The 10,093-nt window shown below is 38.2% G+C and overlaps 1 long non-coding RNA gene across 1 annotated transcript; it reads right to left on the bottom strand.

The window, feature by feature from the left end:
* Positions 1-5,902: 5,902 nt before the first annotated feature.
* On the bottom strand, positions 5,903-7,552 carry LOC127093283 (uncharacterized). Its single transcript, XR_007792510.1, has 2 exons — positions 6,970-7,552; positions 5,903-6,780 (listed from the first exon to the last, which is right to left on the bottom strand). It is a non-coding gene; the product is annotated as an uncharacterized LOC127093283 (long non-coding RNA).
* Positions 7,553-10,093: the final 2,541 nt, after the last annotated feature.

The following is a 10,093-nucleotide window of genomic DNA, read 5'->3' as shown; positions in this document are numbered from 1 at the left end:
CGGATAGGAAAAGCACCAGTGGTACTTGTCACTTATTTTCAAATTCCTTGGTCAGTTGGCATAGCAAGAAACAAGTTTCAGTTGCTTTGTCAACCGCCGAAGCGGAATACGTTGCTGCTAGTAGTTGGTGTGCTCAAATCCTATGGATTAAGCAACAACTATTGGATTTTAACCTCAAACTCGAACGTATTCCCATTTTCTATGACAATACAAGTGCCATTAATCTTACCAAAAATCCTGTGTTGCACTCTTGCACCAAACATATCGAAATTCAACACCACTTTCTTCGGGATCATGTAGAGAAAGGTGATGTTGTATTTGAACATGTTAACACTAAAAATCAACTAGCGGACATTTTCACAAAGCCTCTAGCTACCGAGCCTTTCTTTCATATTCGCCGAGAACTTGGTATTCTCGACATTTCAGAACGGGCGTCATAAGTTGCTTACTTTATCTTATTTCATTTAAAACTATAGTCTTGTACTTCTAACAAGTTAATGTTGTTGCAAGCACAAGTATATTGTTCATCAAGTTATTCCGGCATCGAGGTGATATTGTTCCTTTACCCTACTCTCTCTCTCAACCTGCATGACTAAATAGTTGTATTACATGATAATATTGTATATATATGACTTGTTTCGTATACCATATCTGTTTGGATATTTAATGTTGTGTGGCTTTCTATTTATGCATCAAACATGTGAGCATATGTGCATAACAGTGAAAATCTACAAATTTTGTCTGTATGAGTCGACCATAACAGGGCAATGGTCGACGCACACCTTAAAAATTTTCTTTTTTTAAAAATTCAAACAGTATGGGTCGACGCATGCAGAGGGTATGGTCGACGCATCGCGCGAAAACTCAGTTTTTCTCTGCAGAAAACGTTCAAACTTCCCATGCATTTACATTTCAACTTCTCATTAAGTGTGCATTCAACCCACTACATTGTGAGTTGCATCTACCTAGTGCCTATTGTCTCTTAGCCTCTCCTATTCCCAAAACCCTAAATCCTCATCTATAAAAAGGGCAAACCTCCCTCTTGCAAATCATTCTCAAAATCTTACACCAAGCTTCACTCTCTACCTTTACAAAAAGCTTTAGAATCATTATGAATGGCTTCCTCATCCCACAAACCTACCGGTAAGAGATCAAGAGGATCATCCTCTGCCTCCCTACCCATTACCGCTATCTCATTAGTTCCACCGGCTCGTGTCGACACCTTCAACAAAGACTTTGGTCAAAGAGGAGTCGTGAGGCAGCATGCATTCTACAAACTCACAGCAGAACGCATGCATCTCGTAGACATCATGAATCTGCTACAGTATCACGGTATTGTTAAATTTCTGGAATGCAATGCCAAATATAGCGAAGACCTGGTCCGTGTGTTCTACACTTGCCTTCATGACAAATTTCGTGGTCAAAAGTTTCACTCCAGGATCGGCACAAGAAAGGTATCGTTTAAGTCTGATGTTTGGAATAAATATTTTGATCTGACATTGGCTGCTGATGAAAATCCTCTTGCTGAGGTAACTGATTCTCACACAATTGAGGGATATGAGTTTAAGAGCGCTTTGAACGCTATGCTGAAACGACCCTACCCAGACCACATTGTGAACAGTGATGCGTTCCCACGAACCGTCACTGCCGGTAAGCTGAAAACAGGTGAGCGCATTCTTCAGTGGATTGTGGCGCGCATCCTGAGGCCTAAGAAAGGAGGCCTTTCCCGAGTTGAACAGGCTGAGGTTCATCTCATATATATCCTGAAAAATAAGCGCAAAATAAACTGGCCCTACTACATCGCTAGTAAGATGTTCAGTTTACGAGACTCCGGACGAGGCACTGCTCTCGCTTATGGATCTTTTATTCAAGAAGTTCTTACCGCAGCCGACGTTGATTATCCGTCCTTTCCGTATACCTCCATTTCCTCAGATAAAGAATTCAGCCCAAAAACTTTGTCTATGATGGGATACTTTTGGTGTGATGAGCAGAGAACATACAAATTTGTTCGCAGGGGTTATGTTCCTACGAGTGTTGAAGAGTCTGATGAAAGTGATGAAAGTGAAGAAGAAGACCAAGAGGAAAACGAAGAACAAGGAGCAGGACAAGCATTTGAGCAGCATGATAGTCCTCCACAAGCAGACACACACGACTACACAAACACCGCTTGGGTTCAGAATACTTATTCAGATGAAGAAGATGCCCCCAACCATGGTGGCTGGGGTGAATGGCAACATATGGGTTGGTCAACACAACGCCAATTCTATCAGCCGTATCAATATGGTGCTGAAGAATCTCCATCGTATCCTCCGCAGCAAGAAAACTCTTCTGAACTGTTAGATATGATACGAAATATGCAGCTGGCTCAACAATCATTCATACAAACTCATGATGAGCGCTATGCTCATATAAGCGGCCAACTTCAAGCACAAAATGAGAGGCTCGATAACCTCTCTACCAGCATGAATGAACGGTATGCAGCATTCACCGATACATTTGAACGACAGGAGCGGTCCGTCGATGTGGGCCTCAAGTATCTAAGTAGTGTTGCGGACTAAATAACGGATGCTTGTTTCAGTCGAGGACGAGGCCATTAGGGCATAAAACTGCATGTGCATTTGTACTTTTGTTGTTTGACTAAACTTATTATCTGTTATGTTTGTTTATTAATCTAGCTTAATGTTATCTCCTTTTCAATTTGTTCTGTAATAATATGTGGTGTGGTATTGTTATATGATTCGTTATTTCCCGTTGAATATCATGTTATGTTGAATAATAGATCTCTTTCTCTTTTTGATGTTGTCAAAGGGAGAGAAGAGCTTGTACCAAACCAAAGCCAAGCCAAGATATTCACAATAATTAACAGTGTGTTTTGCAGTCAGCGTTTTGCAGTCAGCCTTAGATTACAAAAGAAAGCGGGAGTGTGTGTAAATATTGCATGTTGTTTCTCTTTGGTTTCACACAGGTTGTCATCATCAAAAAGGGGGAGTATGTAAGGGCAAACTGTCATACAACATACGATCATATGTTTCGATGATGACAAATGACCACCATGGATGAATCGGCATTGTCGATTCCACCTCTACAAAACAAATGCAACATATCACCTATCATATCCTTTTCTATGCTCATCTAAACTGTTATATATCATACAACATATGTGGATAAAATATGGTCATGACAAAATGCATGAAAACCACAAAAATATGAATTTTTGCAAAATTGCAGGGTTTGAGTCGACCGTAGGGTCGGCGCATAACATAGTGCATTTCCTCACGGGTCAGCGCACAAAAGGCTTGAGTCAACCACAGGGGTCAGCGCATGAACCACAGGTCAGCGCACGCCGACCTATGGTCGACGCATACTGGTGTGTTTTTCAGACTGTCCAAAACTGCAGGCTATGCGTCGACGCATAAACCTGCTATGGTCGACCGTTCGTGCGCAAATTCAGTTTTTAAGTATTTCCCACTCTGTTTGAAAAGTTGTTAAGTGGGTTGGTTGGTTTGTTACTATAAATAGAAGTTTAGTTACTTGTATCAACTAACATTTGTCAAATTGATTCAAGTGTTCAAAGAAAAGGAAAAAGTGAAATAGGTGTCCAAGATTCTTCATCTTCATCTTCAACTTCTCACAACACATCAACTACACACAACCATTTTTGAAGTGCTTTGTGATTGGTTAAAGGTGATAACATTCGAAGCCGAGATTGGGGAATCCAGTTCAGGTTGAAGCTTGCGACAGGTTTTTTCTTGAATAAAACCGTTAGGGTTTTGTCCTCCAAGATTGGTTTGATTTTGGGGGTTTTTGGACGATTTCTTCATCAATTCTCAGCTGAGCGAAGGTGATTGAGAAGAGGAAGTCTTCATCAATCTAGTAGCGGATTCAGTGATATTGAAGAGAAGATTTCGGGTTCGATTTGTTGTAGTTGAGACCAGTCGGGCCGAGGGTTTGAAGAACTGAGGGTTATTCAACAAAGGGGCTGGAATCGGAGGTCTATCAACAACAATCGAAGGACTTGATTCACCTTGGATCAAGGAACAAGGAGTGGAAGCAACATTCAACGTCTTGAGAATTCTGTTGTATATTTGCTCTTCAATCCTTGTATAAACTGTTATACTCAACAGGTGATATCTATTAAAGCTATCTCAATTCTAGTTTTAGAATTGAGGGCAGACGTACCCCGAAGCGAGGACGGCGGGGGAACTGCCTCATCAAATCTTTGTCTTCTCTATTCTTCAGCATATCTGTTTTAGCTTTAAAATTAAGTGATTTTTGTATAAGCACTTTTATCAAACCTTAATATTAATTGAGTAAGAAGTTAAAACTTTGTTTTTGAATCCAAAGTACAATAAGATACTGTACTAGACTAATTGGAATCACTTACTCAACATAAATATGACTTGGGGTGCTTTTACACACCAAGTGTTTGATAATTTGCCTAAACCAAAATTATCTTAGTTGTGTATCCAGTTTGGTTTTCTCTTTAAATCATTGGAACTAGGAATCCTAGCAAGTGAAATAAATCATTGATAGAGTGACTAGTGTAGTGATTCTTATTCCTCATTATCACTAATCCATAGGCTAGACGCATATCCGGTTTTCCAATAACCGTTCGTTTTAGACTATATTTTCCTCGGCCGCTTCCGCACTTAAAACAAATTTTCAAAACCAATTTTTAATTGGTAGCGCCGACTCAACTTTTAATTGGGATCTATTCAACCCCCCCCCCCCCCCCCCTTCTAGATCCGTGCCATAGTCTAACATAATCCCCTCCTACCTTGAATGTTCGGAAGCTGTTATTATCCGTGCATTCAGGTTTGAGAAGATTAAATAGGGGCAGTTGTCATACCTCAAAATTCACCATACCCTTCACAAGTTCATCTAGGTCACTAACCCTAAACATTTGCATCTTCTGATAAGCACTCATCCCATATACATATCTATTGTATCATAACACATTCCACTTGCATTTGAAAAAGCACAATCTCAGATTCAAGGGTTCTTATCACACATGGCATTGAATAGGATGTGAGCATTTCATCCTGGTTGTATTCATCATGGAGCGTAGCTTGAAACACTAGTTGGTAGGTTTGGAGCATCATCAAAATCAATCGAATCTTTGAAACCCTAATTTTTTACTATGAAATACTTTCAAGATTAAGGCTTATCTAGTTCATCTAGTCATTCATGGAAGCTCGTTGATTGGTTCGACATTTCATCAGAGGTTTACGTGTTCATGTCCCACATGCTTTGATTAAGGGGTATTCATTCAAGATGTTACAATTTATTGCTTGGTGAAGTATCATTTGGTTGACTTGGATTGATCGGATTTCAAGTCTTGGAACTTGGCATGTTTCATTTAAGAACATCGAGTTTTTCAGTCATATCCACATTCAATCATAACGCATTCATGTTCATAGTTGGTCAAGACTTTGGCTTATGTTTAGTTCATTAGATAATCAAGTTCATCTGTGTGTTGCATTGTCATCATTGTCCATTTTCGTTTTCCACAAAAATACACATTTTTTACTTAAGTTGACTTTTTGGTCAACCAGTTAACCAAAGTCAACTATCCAACCAAAGTCCTCTTTTAACCATCTTCATATTTTTAAGTCCATTTTCAATCTTGATTCATTTTTACCTCAAAGTCGTGTCCATGTTTAAGTCAAGTTATGTTCATTAATCACTACATAAGCCATACATTACAATCACAACCATAATAAATCAATTCAATTTCAATTTCAAATTCCAAATTTTTTACATTTTTGATTCCATTCAATTCAACTATAACCTTCAATTACACCATTCAAATTCCATTTGATTGAATTTCCAATTCCGTTGCTTTTAACCACTTTCAATACTAATTCAATTACAATTACCACCATTTAATACATGGTTTGAATTCCATTCAAAATTTCCATGCATTTAACCACCAAGATCACATTTCAACCATGTACAAAGGCATTTAATTACAAAAACTGTTTTTCATCATAACCACGCATTCATATCCAATTCGTTGACTTTACACATTCATGATTAACCAAAATTCACTAGCCGTAGGAATCCAATTTAACATTACATCCACATTTTCAGCATATACCTATTGATTCAAGTCCTAAATTCATTTCTGAACCTGGCATAAGAGACTTGACACTTTTTTTTTACATAGTTCTCCTAAAGTCATCATTAGCATAACAAGGCACATAGTTGTATCACATTCACTGGGCTAACTCTTCCCAACTTCTATACAAAGACCACTCTCTCAACTTCAATTTCCTGACTTCTTCGATCCCTCTACCTAACAATTCCAATTTTTCTGAGCTCGGATAACACTCACAACCAACTGTCATAACAGAATGGAAAAATCTCTCACCAAAACTCTCAATCGCCAACTTCCACAACCATATAACATAATCCTAATCAACCTCTAAAAGGACCTTCCATAACAACCTTCTTCGAACCAAACTCTCACCCTCCAACCACCCTCTTTCTCTAACTCTTCACTCCTCCCCCTCACCCTCCACTTCACAGAACAAGACCCAAAACAGAACAGAACCCAAGCCATAACAGAACCCTCCATTTTCTAACCTCCGGCAATCGGCTAAAACGATCTCCCAGAACTGCTTCTAACTTCAATCAACAACACCTTCCAAAAACTATCTATGAGCTCCTCCAAAGACCCTTGCTGAACTTCATCTCTAACCTTCTTCCAAGGTTCAACCTTTCAACCTCCTCGCTCCTACTAAAACTATCCTATGAACCAAAATCAGCTAACCTAACCTGCAACAGAACAATCTTCTAACTGTAACCTCACCATGACCGCAACCAGAAATAACAGAAATAAAAGCCGGAAAGATCGAAGAAGAAGAACACGGAACCGGAAAACCCAAACGCATAATCAGAATCGCATTTTGGAAGAAGGATAAATCGAAAGCAGATTGAAGGAAGGGAGTAACGGCAAAAACATACTAATTCGCTATGAAGGCCTCGCACTGAATCGTAACGGGAAATCGAGAGGAAGATTCATCCTGCAATAACATCTTGATCTTCATCACGAACACAAATCGTCATCCTTCATCCTGCGATGCAACACACACAAACACAAATCTTCGTTCTTCATCGCAATCATCAACACACGAGCGCGGAGCTTCATCTTCATCTCGATCAACACGCGGAAGAACTAATCGACTATAAGCAGCGGTGCGCGGTTCTTACACGGAGGGATTCAAGGTTGCGACACCGACAGTGAGAGTTTTCCATTTTTCATGTAAGTCTTTTTTCGTCTTCTTTCTCATTATGAACTTGTGAAGAGTGTTTGGACATTGCTGAGATAGGAGTTTGTGTAAAGATCCGGTTTTGAGAAGTTGGGCTTTGTTGCCCTAGAGTTTCATGACCCAAGATTTCACTGTTTCATACCTCCAATCCGTTTTACACACCTCTGGCCCATGTTCTTGATTCTCCATTAATTCATGTTTGAGTTAATTAATTTATTTATATCTTGCTAATTTTCTGTTATTAAATTGTGTTAATCTTGTTCTTGATTAAAATTAGGTAATTCTCTTGAGTTTTGATTTTTAGACGTTAGGATTTAATTTCATTTTAATTGACATTTTAATCGATTCATTAGGTTTAATTAGATAGTTAATTAGAAATTAGGTTTAATCATTTTTTAGATTAGATTTAGTTTTAGGATTTTTCAGGATTAATTCAAATTTAGTTTAATGCCATGATTAATTTTTAGTCATTTTCTCTTGATAGTCATTTTGCGGATTTTTGATGGAGATTAATATGGTTAACGTGTGATTTTATCATGATTAGACCTTAGGTTAAATTTTCCGTCAAATTGGACTATTGTATGTTCATATCCTTTAGAATTCAAGTTGTAATTTAGATTAGGAATTTCCCGTTTGATTTTTGACCCTAATTCATGTTAGGTAGATTTTAATCTTTATAATTAATATTCACTTTAATTGCCCATTTAATCAAGTCCTTTGGTTTGTGATCATATTGTTTAAATTGAAAATCCCATTTCAATTTAGGTGATGGATGTCTTGTATGTCTAATTCCATTTTCCATGACCATATGATAGATCTTTGATTGTTTTACATTGATTAATCCATTACCTTTCAAATCGATTTTAACCATTGGATGTGCTTACATATTTTTGCATCATTCTTATTCATTCAACTTGATCTCATGCTAACCCGTTTGTTGTTTTGTGCCCACATGTGACTTTGAGATTCAAGCACACTTATAGATAGCCACTGCTCCTAACCCATTCATTCTCATTCGATAGCCTTGTATTGTTTGAAGTGTCATGCCACTTGTATGCTTTAGGTATGGTACATAGCTTAATAGTTTGTAACTTGTATTTTCTTTTCATTCCCTTATGTTGTATTATATGGATCCATCTCCCCATTATGGGTTAAATGTTCCCCACCCCATGATCATGTAATAGCTTAGATTTATTACTTTCTAGTTAGTTCAACATGCATGTTAATAACGAAGATAAAAATATAAAATAATAAACAAAGCATTTCTAAAGAAATAAAAGGTACTTGATTCAATGTTAAGTTGTTTTCCGAATAAAACTCACACTATTGCAATGTGAAAATACTTGATTCAACATCAAGTATTTCCCATCCATTCCATGATCCATTATTCACATCTCTTATCCATCCTCTTCTCAATCTCATTCTATCTCTCACCTCCATTCTTCACACACTTTTTCATAATAAATTCAAACACTTGATCCAACGTCAAGTTTCTTTTTGAAAACCATTTCCATAACAAATCGGAATGCAATATGGGGTGTACGTGCTGCTACACAACATTCAAGTACTTGGTTTGTCGGCCGTACCTAGCCTGAGGACCCGACACTTGACTTTCCCTCTTAAAACATCTAATGATTCAAACAATTTAGATCTAGGTTCTATGAGGGAGAAAAAGAGTAGCTAGGACTCCATTGTCCTCTCAATTCGCAAGTACTCTGATTGTTGACCGTACTTAGTCAAGGGTTAGATACTTGTCGCCCTCTAAGTTCCAATGATTATACTTGCCAAACTCTTTTCACAATTCAAACCTCTTTTTTTGATGAAAAAGAGTGGTTAGGATAAAATTGTCCTCTCAACTCCTGAGTTCTTGGACTATTGATTGTATCCAGTCAAGGGTCTGATACTTGTCTTCGTACATAAAATCAACCCCAACAAATCAAATCATATTTTGCATTAGTGCATTCCATTCAAAACCTTTCAATAAGAACATGCTACTTCCATTCTATCGTGAATGACGCTTAAGCCTCCATGTGTGAGCAAGTAATGTTTAACTGCTAAAGTATGATCCAAGCGTATCCACTTTACCGCAAACAAGCAAATACTTTCCGCTCCCACGATAGATTATACGAGCAAGTGAACAGTAGCATGCGAATGTCAATATCGTTCAGTAAAAACAACCAAGTAAATGTTCTGTTTGTGAGCCAAACTACGGAGCTCTAACTTCCTAATTGCACATATGGGGATACGTAAGCACAAGGGCCCAAATCCTTTGTGAGCACACTAACTTAAAACTTATTCTCTCTCCTACCTTATCCTTTCATCTCATTCTCGATAGCAAGCAACTTACAGATAAATAGACATCCATACGCATTTGATACGAGCAAGTGGTTCCCATGGAGTACCATAGATATGAGGGGTACTAATACCTTCCCCTTGCGTAATCGACTTCTGAATCTGCTCTTGGTTGTGTTAACTGGAGATTTTGACAAATGGTTGAGGTTCTTTGGAAGTGTTACATTTTGGAGAATAAATGAAAAAATGGTTGTGTCGAAGCTGTTTTGTTGGAATCTTTTCTTGGGTAAACAAATCTTTCTTGTCGAAGCCTGGGACTTAGAAGATTTTTTGGATCTCCACAAAGCTCTCTTCGACGTAGGCGTTTTGACAGAGTCAAAGCTTCAAGCGGGAAAGATTTGAAATTTAAACGAAGCAGTTTCGTCAGGCCAACACGTGGAAACATCTGAGACATGCAACGCTTGAAAAGTCGAACGTGGCAGTCATCTATGTAGAGGCCGTTAGGGTCAAATTGTTATAAATAGGGG

This window comes from Lathyrus oleraceus, chromosome 6 (assembly GCF_024323335.1).
Source record: "Lathyrus oleraceus cultivar Zhongwan6 chromosome 6, CAAS_Psat_ZW6_1.0, whole genome shotgun sequence".
NCBI lineage: Eukaryota > Viridiplantae > Streptophyta > Magnoliopsida > Fabales > Fabaceae > Lathyrus > Lathyrus oleraceus.
This window is presented reverse-complemented; position numbering and strand designations above follow the sequence as displayed.